Source organism: Protopterus annectens, chromosome 1.part0 (assembly GCF_019279795.1).
Source record: "Protopterus annectens isolate FY-2018-M chromosome 1.part0, PAN1.0, whole genome shotgun sequence".
NCBI classification, from domain to species: Eukaryota; Metazoa; Chordata; order Ceratodontiformes; family Protopteridae; genus Protopterus; species Protopterus annectens.
In genome coordinates, this window is record NC_056725.1 from 1,452,224,770 (window position 1) to 1,452,243,073 (window position 18,304).

An 18,304-nucleotide genomic window follows, 5' to 3' on the forward strand; every position below is an offset into this window, starting at 1 on the left:
ACACGGATACCTATTTGTGCTACTCAGTAACCCCAGCTCATTTGCACTAGGATCCATGCACACAACCTGGAAACAACAAGGTTCCAGGCACTGTCTCCTTAGCAACAGAGCCATTCCACCATTGTACATACTCCACTCAGGATCCTATAATACATTACTGTTGCATACTAATAACTTCGTTTTTTTACACCATTTTTTTTCATAACATTATGTTTGTGCACTACGGCATGCTGCACAAACATACTCAGATTATTAAAAAATGAAATTATTTTACATTAACGTCCATATGGGTTTGGACACACGATGGATAGTTTTGTACATTTCTGTCTCTGCTATGCTATGTCTGCCCATCTAACTGCCCTTTTACAGCCCTTGTTGTTATTTTTACATTCTGTACACGTGATAATTCCATGTACACTATGGACACCAACATGGGGTCTGAGGGGCACCCTATCTGCTTCCTTGATCACACTACCTCCCTCATTTGCATGCAATTCACCTGCTTATCAGGTAATTTGCATTCCACAGATACTTCTGTGTTGGCACACTCATGCGTGCCACTCAGCCCTGTTACTGGCTTGCACATCTGCTTACTTTTGTGTAAGCAGTGTGCCGCTATGCCTACATAGAAAATAAGTCCATGTAGACCTTATTAAATTCCCCCCTATGACTTCACATTGTGATTGCTTAGAATATTGCACTTCATCAGTTATAGTATAATATATTCTGATGTTTATATTGCACATGTATGGAGTGGTGACTCACTCCTGACAATTGTACATTCAGGAAGTTATCACATAAGAAATCAAGCTAACTGTACCAGTTACTGAAGCAATTTGCCAGAGTGATTATTATAGATGATACTTCACAGCAAGTGGCATAGTGATCTTTTTATTCACTGTCATGCCTGGTATTCAAGTTCAGCAGCCTTATGGATAGAGGTAAAACTCTCCTGTTCAGTCTGGATGTTTTGCAGTGTAAGCTGTGATACTGCCTGCCAAAGGAAAGGTGGAATTACATACCATGGGTAGGGTGAGTGGGATCATCGATTATCTTCTTAAACCTTCCTACACACTGAGTCTCATGCGTCCATGGGTGGGAGCAAGGAACCAATGATTTTGTCCACTGTCCTCACTACCCTCAGCAGAGCCTTGCAGTCATGCAGTTTCCATACCAAATAATGATGTTATATGAGAAGATGCTCCTGATGGTTCCCCTGTAGAAGGCTTTGAGTATGGACTAAAAGAAGTTTGCCTTCCTCAGTTTCCATAGGAAATGCAGACACTGTTGTGCCTTCTTTTCTGTGTGGCTTATATGAGTCCACCAGGGTAGGTCATCTGAGATGTGCATCCCCAGGAACTTGGTGTTTTGACTGTTTCCACTGCCACCCCATTAATTTCCAGTGGTTGCTGTATCTCCTGAGTCCCCCTGAAGTCCACTGTTAATTCTTTGGTCTTGCTTACATTTAAGGCCAGACTGTTGCTGTCGCATCAGCCTGTCAGATGCTCCACTTCATCCCTGTAGGCTGTTTCCTCACTATTTCTGGGAAGACCTACAACAGTGGTATCATCCACAAACTTGACGATTTTGTTGCATTCATACTTGGCAATGCAGTTGTGCATCAACAAGAAGAACAGCAGAGGACTCGGGGCGCAGCCCTGAGGAACACCCGTGCTCAATGTAATACTGATTGAAGTGTTATTTCCCACACATACTTTTTTGGATCTGTTGATGAGAAAATCCAGTATCCAGTTACATATGGGGTGTTGATGTCCAGCTGGATCAGCTTCAATATCCCTAGAGTTGCTTTCTTCCCACTAAACAAAAATAAGAGACCCACATGGAAAATTCCAAACAACTCAAAACAGCCAAATTTATCTTGTGCATAGGTAACCTTATGCATACTAACTTTACTATGGCATATTATACTATACTGTAAGAGTTCTATTAACTCAAAAACATATGTTTCCTGTAACAAATGCAACCTTCAAATGTGTATGCTTCCTAAAACAAATGTAACATCTGTATTATCTTGTTAAAACTGTAAGTATTTACTATCTTGCTGAAACTGTAAATATTATGTGGAGCTTTTCTCCCCGGGCCTCCACTGAAAATGGGTTATCTGACCCAGTAGACTTTCCCAGTCACAAATGTCAATATATAAAATAAATAAATAAATAAATAAATATCAGATTCTGGATGTTGACAGTGTTAAAGGTGGAACTAAAATCTATGAACAGCATTCTGACATAGCAATTCTTGTTTTCCAGATGTGCCAAGGATTATTGCATTAGCCATGCAGGGTTAGATCTATAAGCAAACTATAATGTAGCCAGTGTTTCAAGTAGGCTTGAAGAGATGTGGTTCTTGATCAACCACTCAGAACACTTCATTACTGTTGATGTAAGACCAACTAGTTGGCATTTATTTAGGCTAGTCAATTGTGATTTCTTGGGTAAGAGAATGAGTGTCATATTTTTGAAGCAACTAGGTACAATGGCAATGTTGAATATATCTGTTCGTACAGTGGACAGTTGGGTAGCACAGTCTCTTAGAACCCTTCCCATAATATTATTAGGACCAGCTGCTTTTCTTGGGTTTACTCACCGCAGGGTCTTCAGAACATCAGATGTTCTTAGAAATAGCACCTCCTCATCCTGTTCGACAGGGAGCTAATTTAGCACAGTGTTGTCCATATCAAATCTGCTGAAGTAGGTGTTTAGTTTGTTCTGAAATTCTGTGTTGTCATCATATGGGGAGGATGAAAGCTTGTAGTTGGTTATGGATTGTGTGCCTTGCCAGAGCCATCTGAAGTCCCTTTGGTTAGAGAAATGCCCGTGCGTTTTACGTCCATAGGTCATCTTAGCCTCCTTTATACCGCTACTTAGATTTGCTCTGGCCTCTCTTAGGATTTCCTTGTCTTTGATTTAAATTAAACATTCCATGCCATTAGGAGTTTTATTTCTATTTTTATTTTACATTTATTTTACATTTGTTGACCGGGCTAGTCTAACTGGATATATGTCCATTTTCAGTAGAGGCCCGGGGATATGAGTTCATATACTTCACCAGATACCAAGGTTTCTGATTAGCATGCATGTTGATACATTTGATGACTGTTACATCATCAATGCACTTTGAAATAAAGGCCATTACAGATTCTGTATACTCCTCCAGGTCAATCTGGTGGTTCTTTACAGCTGCCTCTCTAAATACCAACAAGTTCATACATTCAAAGGAGTCCTGTAGTGCTACGACTGCTCCCTCAGGCCATATTGTTACTTGTTTGGTTGTATATTTGCCCCTTTTCAGCAGTAGTGCGTATGTAGGAAGTAGCATGATGGCCAGATTGTCTGAATTTCCCAGATGTGGATAAGGTACTGCTTTGTAGGCCAGTTTTACATTTGTGTACACCTTATCCTTATTCTCCTCTTGTTGCAAAGCTCACATGTTGATGGTAATGGGGTAATACGGATTTCAAATCAGCTTTGAAAATGGGGGTTGGTGTAATGGTTAAGGTGTTTACCTTACAAACTCAAGGTGCAGGGTTTAATTCTCAGATGAGGTAATTGGCTAGGCTTAAAATGGCTTGCAAAGGCAGTTTGACTAGTACTAACCTATGAATATGAAATCACCTGCAATTATATGGGCAAACTCAGGGATCTTATTCTGGAGGTATTTTATTGACAGATGCAGAATGTTCAATGCCATGTTGATATTAGTACTTGGGGGATGTAAACAGGTGTTATGCTCAGTCTATTGAATTCCCTAGGCAAGTAGAAGGATCTGCATTTTAGTGACATGAGCTCAATATTCTCTGAGCAGTGAGAGGCATTTTTTTACAGTTTGTACACCAGCTGTTGTTGATACACACACAAACACCTCCTCCATGAGCCAACACCTTTGTTAAGAAGCATCATTGAAGAAATATCCATAACAGCAACAGCACATGTTTTGAACAGTTTTGTTAAGAAAGATACGCTAAGAATTTATTGTAATATCAAAATTACATACTAGATACAGATAGTGCCAAAATCTGTAGGTTTGCATAGTTACACCACAGGGTACAAGGAATAACCAGTAAGAATTGGGGGTGATCCATAAATCAACCATTATACACTGTTAATGTTTGCAATATAAGTTGATCTGTATAACTGCATATTGGACTAAAATCGATTATTTAAAATAGCAACACTTGTATGCATAAAGTTCAAACCAACATCACTCAAGTAACTTATAACAACTTCTGTTAAATATAACATTTTGAGTAACAATTGATTTAAACAGGTACCTTTGAAAATGACTGACTTGAAGAGATTTAATAATCACCAAAACAGAAATGCTACCAATTGCTAATGTGCATGTCAATCCAAATCACAGAATCAAAGTGCACCTAATGTGCACCCACCTTTAGGTAGCATTTGTGCCACACATTATTAATGAGGTTCATTAAATTTCAAGTTTTTGGAATCCAATGTATGCACCTCTGCATAAATTGGCTTTATGTGCCATAACATCCAGGTGTTCTATGGAAACACCTGTCAATAAACAGTACCACCTATGGCTTCCAATGATCTGAGACATGACATCAGTGCCACTTTCAAATATTGATTTTGATACATTTACTGATCAGACCATTGCTAACTGTGAATTGAGTGGTACCTCAGTGCCATTTCTCTGTGTTTGTATTTTCTAGACTTCTTCAACTTGAGGATCTTTGAACCCTACTGGACCAACAAGGAGATGACCCAGATGTTGACTGTGTATGCCAGAATGGAGCAGAGGATGAGATCCAGACCCAGGAATTTCATCATGATAGACGTATGGAACAGGTTCACAAGGGAGGACCAAAGTAGGGCAGGGTCTACTGTACTGGAGTTCAGGTTTGCCATGGCTATGATGACCTGCATCAGAGTGATGCAGAGGCTCTATGATGGAGGGTTGCCAAGGTGCATTGGCAGCTCTTTGATCCCTACAGTAAGTGTCAATATTCCACACATACCCAAGCATTCCTACAGATTTTACAGATATTTCTCTGTCCCATATACATCAGACAGATGTTTTCATAACCATTAAGTAGCCGCTGTGACAATTAGCTCAAGAGTATAATTAAGTGGGTTTGGTAAATGCTCTCATGATAATTGTGGGTTTGGTTCCCATGTTGTTAACATATTTAATAATGTGTATAATATCCATAATTATGACCTTTGTAGATGTACATATGTTTTGCAATATCTAATGACATAATTTCACATAACCATTATCACTGTGCATCACTGATGCCTATAGCGCCTAGGCCACAGATGACTGCTCACTTCATAGCTTTATGTTATAGTACCATAGTATCACTTACTACACCATTATATGTTGGAATAAAAATACACACATAACTCTGTTAATTCATTCTTCCTAAGAAAGTAGACATGCATGTTAATTTAAGCTAAAATGGAATGCCTGTCCGATTGCTTACACATGTTTTTAGTTATGTGCTAACTGCTGTTATTTCTTTACAATAAAATGTCCAATAAGTTTTTGCAGTTTCCATATTTGTCTGTTCTCCACAGGACTTCTAATAAACACCTGCAGTACCTGTTTTCTAAACTGAACCACCTGATGACTGTTAGCGTACCCTGTAAGGCAACCAGCCAGTATGTATAATTTTAGCGTGCTGTGGGTTCCCAATCCAAACTGAGGGCACATATATTTGTAACTGTTATCTAGGTTTAATTCACCCATAGCTTTTCTTTGGAGAAGCATATTCCAAAACTTGATATCATTGTTTTTGTTGTGCATGTGCTAATAACTGAGTTACTCATCAGGTTCCTATAAATATGCCCATAATGCATAACACTGATAGCACCGGCTATCTAACAACTGGCTTGTAGAGCAGTACCTGTTTGTTTAACTGTAGCTTGTGCTGGCTGTTAGCTCAGCTTTTAAGGAAACTGGCCAGCATGGCTACATTTTGGTGTGATGTGTGTTCAGATCCACTGAAAAAACACATATCTGACACTGTTATCTTGCTTTAATCCCCCCACAGCATTTATTTAGAGAAGCATATTCCACTTATTGATGCTAACATATATTTTGAACATGGTTGTGAAGAACTCATTTATTCATCAAATTCCTACAGACATATCTGTAATCCATAACATTCTGTTAACTTCAGCTATTTAACAGCAGGCTCAGCAAAGCTTGCTTGTTGTTGTTGCATATTTCGGCTTTTCCCAGTTAGGGGTCGCCACAGCGGACCTCCGGTCTGCTAATGATTGGCAGTAGATTTTTACGTACTGACTTGCCAGGCCTGATGCACAACCTTCAACGAAGGTATGCCCATTCACGCATGTCTCCATGCAGAAGATGCTTTAGCTGAGAATCAAACAGGACAACGTCTTACTGTGAGGCGACAACGCTACCCCAGCACCACCACCGCAGCTCAGCAAAGCTTGCTAAAGACTGTTAAATGTTTGATCAATTCTTTTGTTAATATTGTATACTGTGTAAAAGTGCTATCAAGGTCTGTTGTATCATGAAATACAACATTTAATTCATTATCATCCTCCTCTTTTGAGGGAGTGGGATGGGCAGACTAGCAATTGAAATGCAGAACAAGGAAGATGCATGTATTTTTTTAGTGATGTACACTTTGGCAAGGAATATCATATTTCTCTCACATACCTTACTGTGTCCACTATGTACAGCAACTTGTATGGTTCTGTTCACAGAAGCTCCATGCTACATGACACTGGCCCACTCTCTCAGGAATGGACACTCTCCATTACTGTTAATGTTTCTGAACACAGTGATAACATGACTGAAATATTCAGACTGTTTAGCTACATGACCAAAACATGTTCATACTTTGAAATCTCCAAGATCCTCAGTAGTAGACCATCTCCCATCCAGATGATGTCATAAAAAGAAGTCTTTTCGCTGCACAGAAAGGATGCATTTTTTCAGTTAGAATGCTTTATCTAGGCAACAAGCTCTCAAGGTTAAAGTTTGGATGTAGATGGTAAAAGCAGCTTTGAATCTCATATCCTCCAGTCTATGATCAAAGATGTTAATACCTGTATCTAAAAAATTTTATGACAGTTATCTAATGTTCTTCAAAAATAAATGATCTAGAAATTGTTCTAAGAAATGTATATTACTGTTATTTAATGATGATTACAGCATTCATACTTTCTCTTTTCTGATTTCAGTTGAGGAGGATCACATCAAGAACGGAGCCATTTGCATCAAGAGGATGCAGAGGCTTGAGGAGTAGCAGAGGGAGAGATGTATGTTGATTATTTTGTCTATTTTATGAAATGAAATGCTTCTTCCCCTGTTTGTAGGCCTGTAATTTTCACAATAACATGTATATTGATTAGAATGCAGGAATACCCATAATGCACCAGTAAGGTTAGTTAAATTATCACACAAAACAGTAGAGAGTCCATTATCTGAATATTGATTATCTAAAATGTCATTTATCCAAACACAGCCTTCCAAAGTTTTTGGCTAAGAAAAATCATAAAGTCTGAATAAGTAAACATTATGGGCCAGATTCAGGAAGCCTCCGTGTAAGAGTTATAACTCTTACACGGAGGCTGCAGTGAAACTGTGTGATGTCAGCATGTCATGCATATGCATGAGGTGCATAAGGCATGCTGAATCACACTAGTAACTCTTACACGGTCCGTGTAAGAGAGTAGAAGCGTGTCTGTAGGCTAAGCCCTGCAAGCGGACACGCCCGGAAGACTAGAATGGCTGAAAGTAAACAGCCACGAGAGGCCATGAAATGTGCATAAACACACTACACAACACATGCCCCGATAGACCATCACTGTATAAAGTGAAGAGATGTAATAAAATTAAATTAAAACCTTTTTTTTTAAAACCCGTAAATGTTTGCTACTGTGTGCGCGGGTGTGCTACTAGCGCAATCACAGTTAGCAATCAGTGGAAAAGGATATAAGAACTAAATATGCAAAGTAAGCCAAGAAGTAATAGCTTAGCGGTAGAGTTGCCAGCCTAAGAATAGGCAGGCAGGGTTCGAGCCCCCACAACAACCTTTTTGTAAATAAGCACTAAAAAGCCCCCTGGCAGTATTGTACACATGTAAATGTATTCCCTTTCATAAAATGGAATGAAATGGAGCATATATTCTGAAGTAACACAATAACAAAAATAGTCAGAAATGTACTGATAGGTAAGCTGCTGTGAGACGGAGTGCCCGTAGCTGAGTAGTGTTTAAAAAGCTGCAAACTGCGTGCCTGTTGCTAGGCATCGGTTTAACAGAGTGAAATTGTTTGCAACTAGCTGTGCTTAGCTGAACATGTGTGTCACTAGCCAATTAAGGTTTATCCCAGAGCACACCGTTTGCGCGGCGCTCCCATAAGCTAACTGCCAGTGCGCATGCGTTAGCTCAGCAAAGCGGCGAGACCTGGTTTTAAGTTCTTAAAAGTGCTTTTGGCATGTTTGATTGACAGGTCTCAACTCATTTCTGTTAGGAAAATCAAAAAGCAGTAGCCAGATTCGAACCCAGGATACCATGCACTAGAGTCAAGGTACTAAACCACTAAGCCATGACAGCAATACCTAGAAATGCAGAAATAGCATATATATGGGATAAAATCCAGAATGGAGCATGATAAAGCATTTTCAGTGAAATAGATACAATTCCAAAGCGGCCAATCAGAGAAATGTGCGGAAAATCGGCATCACTGATGCCTATAGCGCCTAGGCCACAGATGACTGCTCACTTCATAGCTTTATGTTATAGTACCATAGTATCACTTACTACACCATTATATGTTGGAATAAAATACACACATAACTCTGTTAATTCATTCTTCCTAAGAAAGTAGACATGCATGTTAATTTAAGCTAAAATGGAATGCCTGTCCGATTGCTTACACATGTTTTTAGTTATGTGCTAACTGCTGTTATTTCTTTACAATAAAATGTCCAATAAGTTTTTGCAGTTTCCATATTTGTCTGTTCTCCACAGGACTTCTAATAAACACCTGCAGTACCTGTTTTCTAAACTGAACCACCTGATGACTGTTAGCGCATTCTGTAAGGCAACCAGCCAGTATGTATAATTTTAGCGTGCTGTGGGTTCCCAATCCAAACTGAGGGCACATATATTTGTAACTGTTATCTAGGTTTAATTCACCCATAGCTTTTCTTTGGAGAAGCATATTCCAAAACTTGATATCATTGTTTTGTTGTGCATGTGCTAATAACTGAGTTACTCATCAGGTTCCTATAAATATGCCCATAATGCATAACACTGATAGCACCGGCTATCTAACAACTGGCTTGTAGAGCAGTACCTGTTTGTTTAACTGTAGCTTGTGCTGGCTGTTAGCTCAGCTTTTAAGGAAACTGGCCAGCATGGCTACATTTTGGTGTGATGTGTGTTCAGATCCACTGAAAACACATATCTGACACTGTTATCTTGCTTTAATCCCCCCACAGCATTTATTTAGAGAAGCATATTCCACTTATTGATGCTAACATATATTTTGAACATGGTTGTGAAGAACTCATTTATTCATCAAATTCCTACAGACATATCTGTAATCCATAACATTCTGTTAACTTCAGCTATTTAACAGCAGGCTCAGCAAGGCTGGCTTGTTGTTGTTGCATATTTCCGCTTTTCCCAGTTAGGTCGCCACAGCGGACCTCCGGTCTGCTAATGATTGGCAGTAGATTTTACGTACTGACTTGCCAGGCCTGATGCACAACCTTCAACGGTATGCCCATTCACGCATGTCTCCATGCAGAAGATGCTTTAGCTGAGAATCAAACAGGACAACGCCTTACTGTGAGGCGACAACGCTACCCCAGCACCACCACCGCAGCTCAGCAAAGCTTGCTAAAGACTGTTAAATGTTTGATCAATTCTTTGTTAATATTGTATACTGTGTAAAAGTGCTATCAAGGTCTGTTGTATCATGAAATACAACATTTAATTCATTATCATCCTCCTCTTTTGAGGGAGTGGGATGGGCAGACTAGCAATTGAAATGCAGAACAAGGAAGATGCATGTATTTTTTTAGTGATGTACACTTTGGCAAGGAATATCATATTTCTCTCACATACCTTACTGTGTCCACTATGTACAGCAACTTGTATGGTTCTGTTCACAGAAGCTCCATGCTACATGACACTGGCCCACTCTCTCAGGAATGGACACTCTCCATTACTGTTAATGTTTCTGAACACAGTGATAACATGACTGAAATATTCAGACTGTTTAGCTACATGACCAAAACATGTTCATACTTTGAAATCTCCAAGATCCTCAGTAGTAGACCATCTCCCATCCAGATGATGTCATAAAAAGAAGTCTTTTCGCTGCACAGAAAGGATGCATTTTTTCAGTTAGAATGCTTTATCTAGGCAACAAGCTCTCAAGGTTAAAGTTTGGATGTAGATGGTAAAAGCAGCTTTGAATCTCATATCCTCCAGTCTATGATCAAAGATGTTAATACCTGTATCTAAAAAATTTTATGACAGTTATCTAATGTTCTTCAAAAATAAATGATCTAGAAATTGTTCTAAGAAATGTATATTACTGTTATTTAATGATGATTACAGCATTCATACTTTCTCTTTTCTGATTTCAGTTGAGGAGGATCACATCAAGAACGGAGCCATTTGCATCAAGAGGATGCAGAGGCTTGAGGAGTAGCAGAGGGAGAGATGTATGTTGATTATTTTGTCTATTTTATGAAATGAAATGCTTCTTCCCCTGTTTGTAGGCCTGTAATTTTCACAATAACATGTATATTGATTAGAATGCAGGAATACCCATAATGCACCAGTAAGGTTAGTTAAATTATCACACAAAACAGTAGAGAGTCCATTATCTGAATATTGATTATCTAAAATGTCATTTATCCAAACACAGCCTTCCAAAGTTTTTGGCTAAGAAAAATCATAAAGTCTGAATAAGTAAACATTATGGGCCAGATTGAGGAAGCCTCGGTGTAAGAGTTAAAACCCTTACACGGAGGCTGCAGTGAAACTGTGTGATGTCAGCATGTCATGCATATGCATGAGGTGCATAAGGCATGCTGAATCACACTAGTAACTCTTACACGGTCCGTGTAAGAGAGTAGGGGGCGTGTCTGTAGGCTAAGCCCTGCAAGCGGACACGCCCGAAGACTAGAATGGCTGAAAGTAAACAGCCACGAGAGGCCATGGAAATGTGCATAAACACACTACACAACACATGCCCCGATAGACCATCACTGTATAAAGTGAAGAGATGTAATAAAATTAAATTAAAACCTTTTTTTTTTAAAACCCCGTAAATGTTTGCTACTGTGTGCGCCCGTGTGCGCGGGTGTGCTACTAGCGCAATCACAGTTAGCAATCAGTGGAAAAGGATATAAGAACTAAATATGCAAAGTAAGCCAAGAAGTAATAGCTTAGCGGTAGAGTTGCCAGCCTAAGAATAGGCAGGCAGGGTTCGAGCCCCCACAACAACCTTTTTGTAAATAAGCACTAAAAAGCCCCCTGGCAGTATTGTACACATGTAAATGTATTCCCTTTCATAAAATGGAATGAAATGGAGCATATATTCTGAAGTAACACAATAACAAAAATAGTCAGAAATGTACTGATAGGTAAGCTGCTGTGAGACGGAGTGCCCGTAGCTGAGTAGTGTTTAAAAAGCTGCAAACTGCGTGCCTGTTGCTAGGCATCGGTTTAACAGAGTGAAATTGTTTGCAACTAGCTGTGCTTAGCTGAACATGTGTGTCACTAGCCAATTAAGGTTTATCCCAGAGCACACCGTTTGCGCGGCGCTCCCATAAGCTAACTGCCAGTGCGCGTTAGCTCCGCAAACGAGCGCAGACCTGGTTTTAAGTTCTTAAAAGTGCTTTTGGCATGTTTGATTGACAGGTCTCAACTCATTTCTGTTAGGAAAATCAAAAAGCAGTAGCCAGATTCGAACCCAGGATACCATGCACTAGAGTCAAGGTACTAAACCACTAAGCCATGACAGCAATACCTAGAAATGCAGAAATAGCATATATATGGGATAAAATCCAGAATGGAGCATGATAAAGCATTTTCAGTGAAATAGATACAATTCCAAAACGGCCAATCAGAGAAATGTGCGGGAAAATCGGCATATATAAGCCCCATAGGCGGGAATACACAGCAGAAACGATTGTAGATCAGAGCTGCAGTCAGAATGAGTGGAGTAGGTGAGGGACGTTGCCGAGCACAGCGTTGGGGCGTTGAGGAGTCCAGATACATGGTCTGGCTCCTTGTCCACCATCACGAGGCCCAACTCATGCAGGGCCAGGTCTCATGGGGAGCATATAGGGCAGAGGCATGGGACCAGTTGGCTCGTGATCTGACCAGTGCTACTGGCATTCCACGCACTGGTGAGCAGGTCCGTCACCACCATGCGGACTTGAAACGATGCAAGCAAGACCAGTTGTCCGAATGGATCCAGGAGGCCCGGGATATGCCCAACACCCCACTACTGAGTAAGTTACATTTTACTTATGTATGTAAGGATTTCAACTAGCTGATACCATGGAGATGTGTAGTCCAATATTACTTCTTTTGTATTACAGCTGCAGGTGTCCGCTCCTCGAATCGCGAGATGCATGCCCGTAGGCTGGTGCGGATGCGCCACCGTGGAGGTTAGTAACCCCACCCAGTACTTGTAAATAAATATTATACTGTAGCATGTATCAGAACACTGCAGTGTATTGATTAAAAGTAATATAATGTGCAAGCAAGATTTGAAAGTCTGCAGGTATGGCTGCAACAAGTTCATCAGTATGCAAGTGTAACTGGAAATATAATTGATAGAATTAAACAGTGCTGTCATACAGATGTCCCACCATTAATTAAATATAGTGTAACCTGCAGTAGTCTCAAGAGTACAGCTTCAGAATCTGAGGTAGTCACATGTGAGATATATCCCCTGTTGAAATGCTGAATCATGACAGAAGTGAGGCTGTTGGAAAGTGTTTGAATCACTACTAGTCTAACATGTGAACAAAGCCTAGAAGTAGCAACTTGAACTGTGAATTTGCAGGAAGTGTGAGACTGACAGAAAGGGTCATGTATGAATAAATAAAGTAGTAATAACCCCGGAATATATTAGCCCCAGTGTGTTTCTACAGAACTAAATGCATGTGGGAAGTACAACTTAATATAACAAACTGATTTCAGTGTGTCAGAATCTGGAATGTCTAGCCAAATGCTGTATATGGTGATCACAGTAAACAATTTGCAGATAGAATGAATGATTATCTGACAGACTAAACAGCCATAGTTGTCCCCTGTCCTGTCATCAAAGTGTAGCAGGATGATGTATCTGATCAGATTCAAAATAAGTAGGATAGTGATGTATTTGTAACAGGTGTAGCTTGACAGTCAAATAAAATTTATTTTGAAACATCAGCCTCAACTTAATTGTGTACCTATTATAAATGTAAATCAATGTGTAACATATGAATGTGTCATCACTTTCTATCTCCACCCAACCCTATAATTCCATATAACAACACCCACTAAATAATGGTATGTGAACATTTCATTAATCATGGACATTTGTCCGTTTCAAAAATATATGCATGTCTGTTCGTGCATGTGCCCTGTTCATACCTGCAAATCTGATGGCCTGTTGCCATTAATCAACCCTGCATGTTGTTTGACTGTGTATTTCTGTTCAAATAATGCATGTGATATTGATATGCCCCTTGTTCAATGGTGTTAATATCTGGGTGTTTGTTTGATGGGAATACCAATGCATGCTGTTACAACTAATCTGAATGGAATACAATGCCACTAACCCAAACTAACATAACTACTCACAAACCTAGAACGCTTGGGAAGGCAGGTCCCAGCGGACCCACCTCTCCCACCTCAGCTGGTGACTGCACCTGGCACTAGTGCCCAGGCGGACCCTCCGTGGCCCTGTGCCACCTTCGGGTGGAAGCGCTGCAGGGGATGGGGCCCGTCCCCTCTGCAAGTGTGGCCGGAGGGGTTCGCCCACTCACCCTCCGGTGTCCGGTCTGTGGTGTGAAGGGAGATCCAAGGCACTGTTCTTGGGCCCCTACGCCAGCTCGAGGCTCGTGTGGCACAGCTAACGGCCCCGGCCGTTGCCCGCCACACAGCCCCAGCACAGCCCGTCCTGGGCTGTGAAGGAACAGTGGCAACTGCCTATGGGTGGGGATATCAGTTCCACTGTTGCCATCTGTGGGCTCATGCATCTTGGAAATCCCAACCTCCGTCCCGCCAATTGTGTAACCCCCACGGTGTCATACACCCCTGTATGCGTCTTGTCTGTCTTGTCTGTTAACCTACCCAACCTACCTCCCCAGCTATACCGACTTCCTTCACCTGACATACCACTCTCACCTGAAAAAAAAAAGGGCACTCTGTACCCACAAAAAAATTACGCCCCATACATAGCTGTCCATGTCGCACACATGTCTGCTTGACATTGAAACAGTTAATTACAATTGGCTCTACAACAACTATTAATGTTGTCCTGACACCTCTCTCAGAGGTGAAAGGTTTCTAATGTCTCACCAAAATACATGGAAATGCACAGCTGTTGCTGCCAAAGACATGGGCATCTATGGGCCTTACCTACATCCCTCCTGCAAATCCCACGATTGTTTCCCTACTGTCTTACCCTCTTTGTGACCCCTTTTTCACCACTTTCCTGTCACCCCTTTTTCTTTTCTTTCAAAGAAATTAGCGGTGTGCGCTTGTGTTAGCGGAGCTCACCGCCAGTGCGCATGCGTGAGCTCTCATAAGCAGCAGACCTGGTTTAGTGCTTAAAAGTGCCTTTATGGCACTTTGATTGACAGGTCCTGTACTCAGTTTGAAAGTTTGCTAAGAAAAATAAATTCCCACTGTCAGTCTCGAACCCAGGACCTTGGTAACATTAGTCTGTATGACCTACCACTAAGCCAGGCCTGCTTTACAAGAATACACTGCTAAAATAAATATAACATGTAATAGTAGGAATCAGTATAAAGGCAATATAGGAGATGTACTATCTAAAGCATGTCAGGTAGGGTTTTAATGGCCAAATTACTGGATTCCCATACTAGTTCAGTGTGAACAGAAACAGCCCTGCTACCTGTTAGCTTGTACATAATAATGTAAGGTAATGTACATATGTGAAGGTATGTATATCTACACATACATATATATAAATATATATTAATACATATGAAATATAGTCGTAGGTCTCAGTAGCCATACACACTCACTACAGGAAACAGTGAACATAATTGCAGCAACCTGAATCTGCAACACAGCCTGACCCCTGTGTGACCTACTTACCCTTCCAACTGCTTAAAGGTGGCCTCAGCACTTTGATTGACAAGTCCTGTACTCAGTTTGAAAGTTTGCAAAGTAAAAAAAATTCCCACTGTCAGTCTCAAACCCAGGGCCTTGGTAACAGTAGTCTGTATGACCTACGACTAAGCCATGCCTGCTTTGCAAGAACACAGTCCTAAAATAAATATAACATGTAATAGTAGGAATCAGTATAAAGGCAATATAGGAGATGTACTATCCAAAGCATGTCAGGTAGAGTTTTAATGGCCAAATTACTGGATTCCCATACTAGTTCAGTGTGAACAGAAACAGCCCTGCTACCTGTTAGCTTGTACATAATAATGTAAGGTAATGTACATATGTGAAGGTATGTATATCTACACATACATATATATAAATATATATTAATACATATGAAATATAGTTGTAGGTCTCAGTAGCCATACACACTCACTACAGGAAATAGTGAAGATATATGCAGCAACCAGAATCTGCAACACAGCCTGGCTCCTGTGAGACCTACTAAGCCCTTTAACTGCTTAAAGGTGCCTCCAGCACTTTGATTGATAGGCCCTATACTCAACTCAAAAGCAGAATATGAGCATACTAGTAGGCCCTACCACAAGACCATTGTAACACTAGTCTGTATGACCTACCACTAAGCCATGACTCTCATACAGGAATATAGTGCTAAATAAATGGAACACGTAATAGTATGAATGAAGATAAAGGCAATATAGTATGTCTACTACCCAAAGCATGTCATGCAGACTTTTATAGTCCCAATTACTGGGTTCCCATACTAGTGTAGTGTTACCAGAAACAGCCCTGCTAATTGTTAGCTTGTACCCAATAATGTCAACTAATGTACATATATGAAAGTATGTATATGTACACAGATATATATATATATATATATATATATATAGCAATACATATGACATATAGTTGTAGGTGTCAGTATGCATACACACTCACTATAGGGAACAGGCAAGATAAATGCAGCAACCTGAATCTACAACACAGCATGAAGCATGGTAGATGTACTAACCTTCACACTCACAAAACACTGTCAACAGCATACCAGCATGGTCCACGCCTACAATCTGAAAGGGCAACGCCTATCTCACATACCCTTTTATAGCAGTGTCCTGAAATCACAGTGAGACATGCAATCAGTACACACCCAGCTGCATGCAATTAGCAAATGCTGCCTTACAATTGGTGCAGAGGCCATCACATGGACCTATGCAGATACCTACAAAAGCAATGAGTACCCACACTACACTCATGCAATACATTCATTGCACAAAACCGACAGAGAAAGAGAGAGAGAGACAGAGAGAGAACAAAACAGAACAAAACAGAAATAAAGACAGCCAGCAGCAAAACCAGCAGCAGCAGCAGCAGCAAACTTCAAGCAGCACCAGTGACACACCAACAGCTGCCACAAACACAGGTAATGCAAAGTAGCAGGTTAATCCTGTGTATACTGTGACACCTCCAAATGTATCATACTTCACTATCTATAGGTATGTCCATGAGATAGGTTGTGTGTACATAGTCATGAAATATAAACATATGTAATATTGTTGTACATGTGGGCCATAACTAACACTTCCATAGCTTAGAACACAAGGCCAGTTGTGCATATGATGCAGTAGTTCCCAGGGTCAGTAGAGGTTCCTCCTCATTGGTGTGGGACCACTGTGTATGTATGGCACTGTTCAGGTACATATCCTGTAGTATGGCCAGGGATTAATATCAGTCTGTCATGTGGTGCTATGTCCTCCAGGGTGAATGTAGCACACATCCAGGGATACCATTTCGTAACAGTGATGATATGTGTTCTGCAATGATGAGGGTGGCTCTCACCTGGACATGTGAGAGGATAGGGAGGTTACAGTCATCTGGGATAACTAATAACACGTGTGTAGGACAATGGGGGTACCTGCACCTAAACTGTCTGCAACAATGTTGGCAATATCTGTGCATTTGGAGAATGTGAAGCATCATAACTCTGGAGTCAACTGATGCCTTCGCGTCATGTGAATCTGCTCTGTGCTGCAGTAGCCTCCTACTATTGTTATACAATATGCCTGTATCTGTAGTCCACTGGACAGGATTAATAAGTGGTGTGCAGTTGTTCTGGGTTAGATAACTGTGTGCACAGTACATGCAGTATGTGGGATGTCTGTGGTACGCATATGCAAAGGTGCTGGCGGTGTGTGTTGTGGCTTCCACTGGCCCAGTGGGCTGCATGGATAGCATCACTGTCATAACTACTGAATAACTGTGTAATAACATGCATACATAGCAAGGTAGTGTACTGTGCTTGTGGTGTTGTTCAGATATGTATATCCAGGCTGAGTAATGTGTGTCCACATCACAGGGTTGGATGGCAGCACACATCCAGTATGTATGGATGAACACCCAGAATGTGTCAGACGTGTCACCTGTGCAGAAGTATCTGGCCATTACCTGTGCATCCCCACAACACACACACATGCAACATATGGCAGATGTACTATAGCAGTACACACATGTTCATAGGTTCATACTAGGCTATCTGCCCGAGGGCATTTACAAGCCTAGCCCATCGTTTGTGGCTTACGCCACCCCTTTAGTATGGGGAACCATACCCATTATTTTGCTGTGCCTCTGTCGAGCAGTGACACGGAGGTAATCCCTGGGGTATATCTGCGATCTCCCATCCATTGGTCAAGATTTCTCTTGAACAAGGCTAGCGAGGTGCTCTGCCTCACATATACCGTGATTTTGTTCCACAGCATAGGGAGTCTTTGGGTGATGAATCTATCCCTACAGCATGTCCTATTAATAGCCGTGTCGAGGTTTAAGTCTCCCGCCCTTGTGGCTCTGATGGATCTAGGTTTTTTAGGTGAAGCATATTCATCAAATCTGGGTTTGACATGGCCTTGTATGTTGGGCAAAGGTCACCTCTGAGCAAGCGTG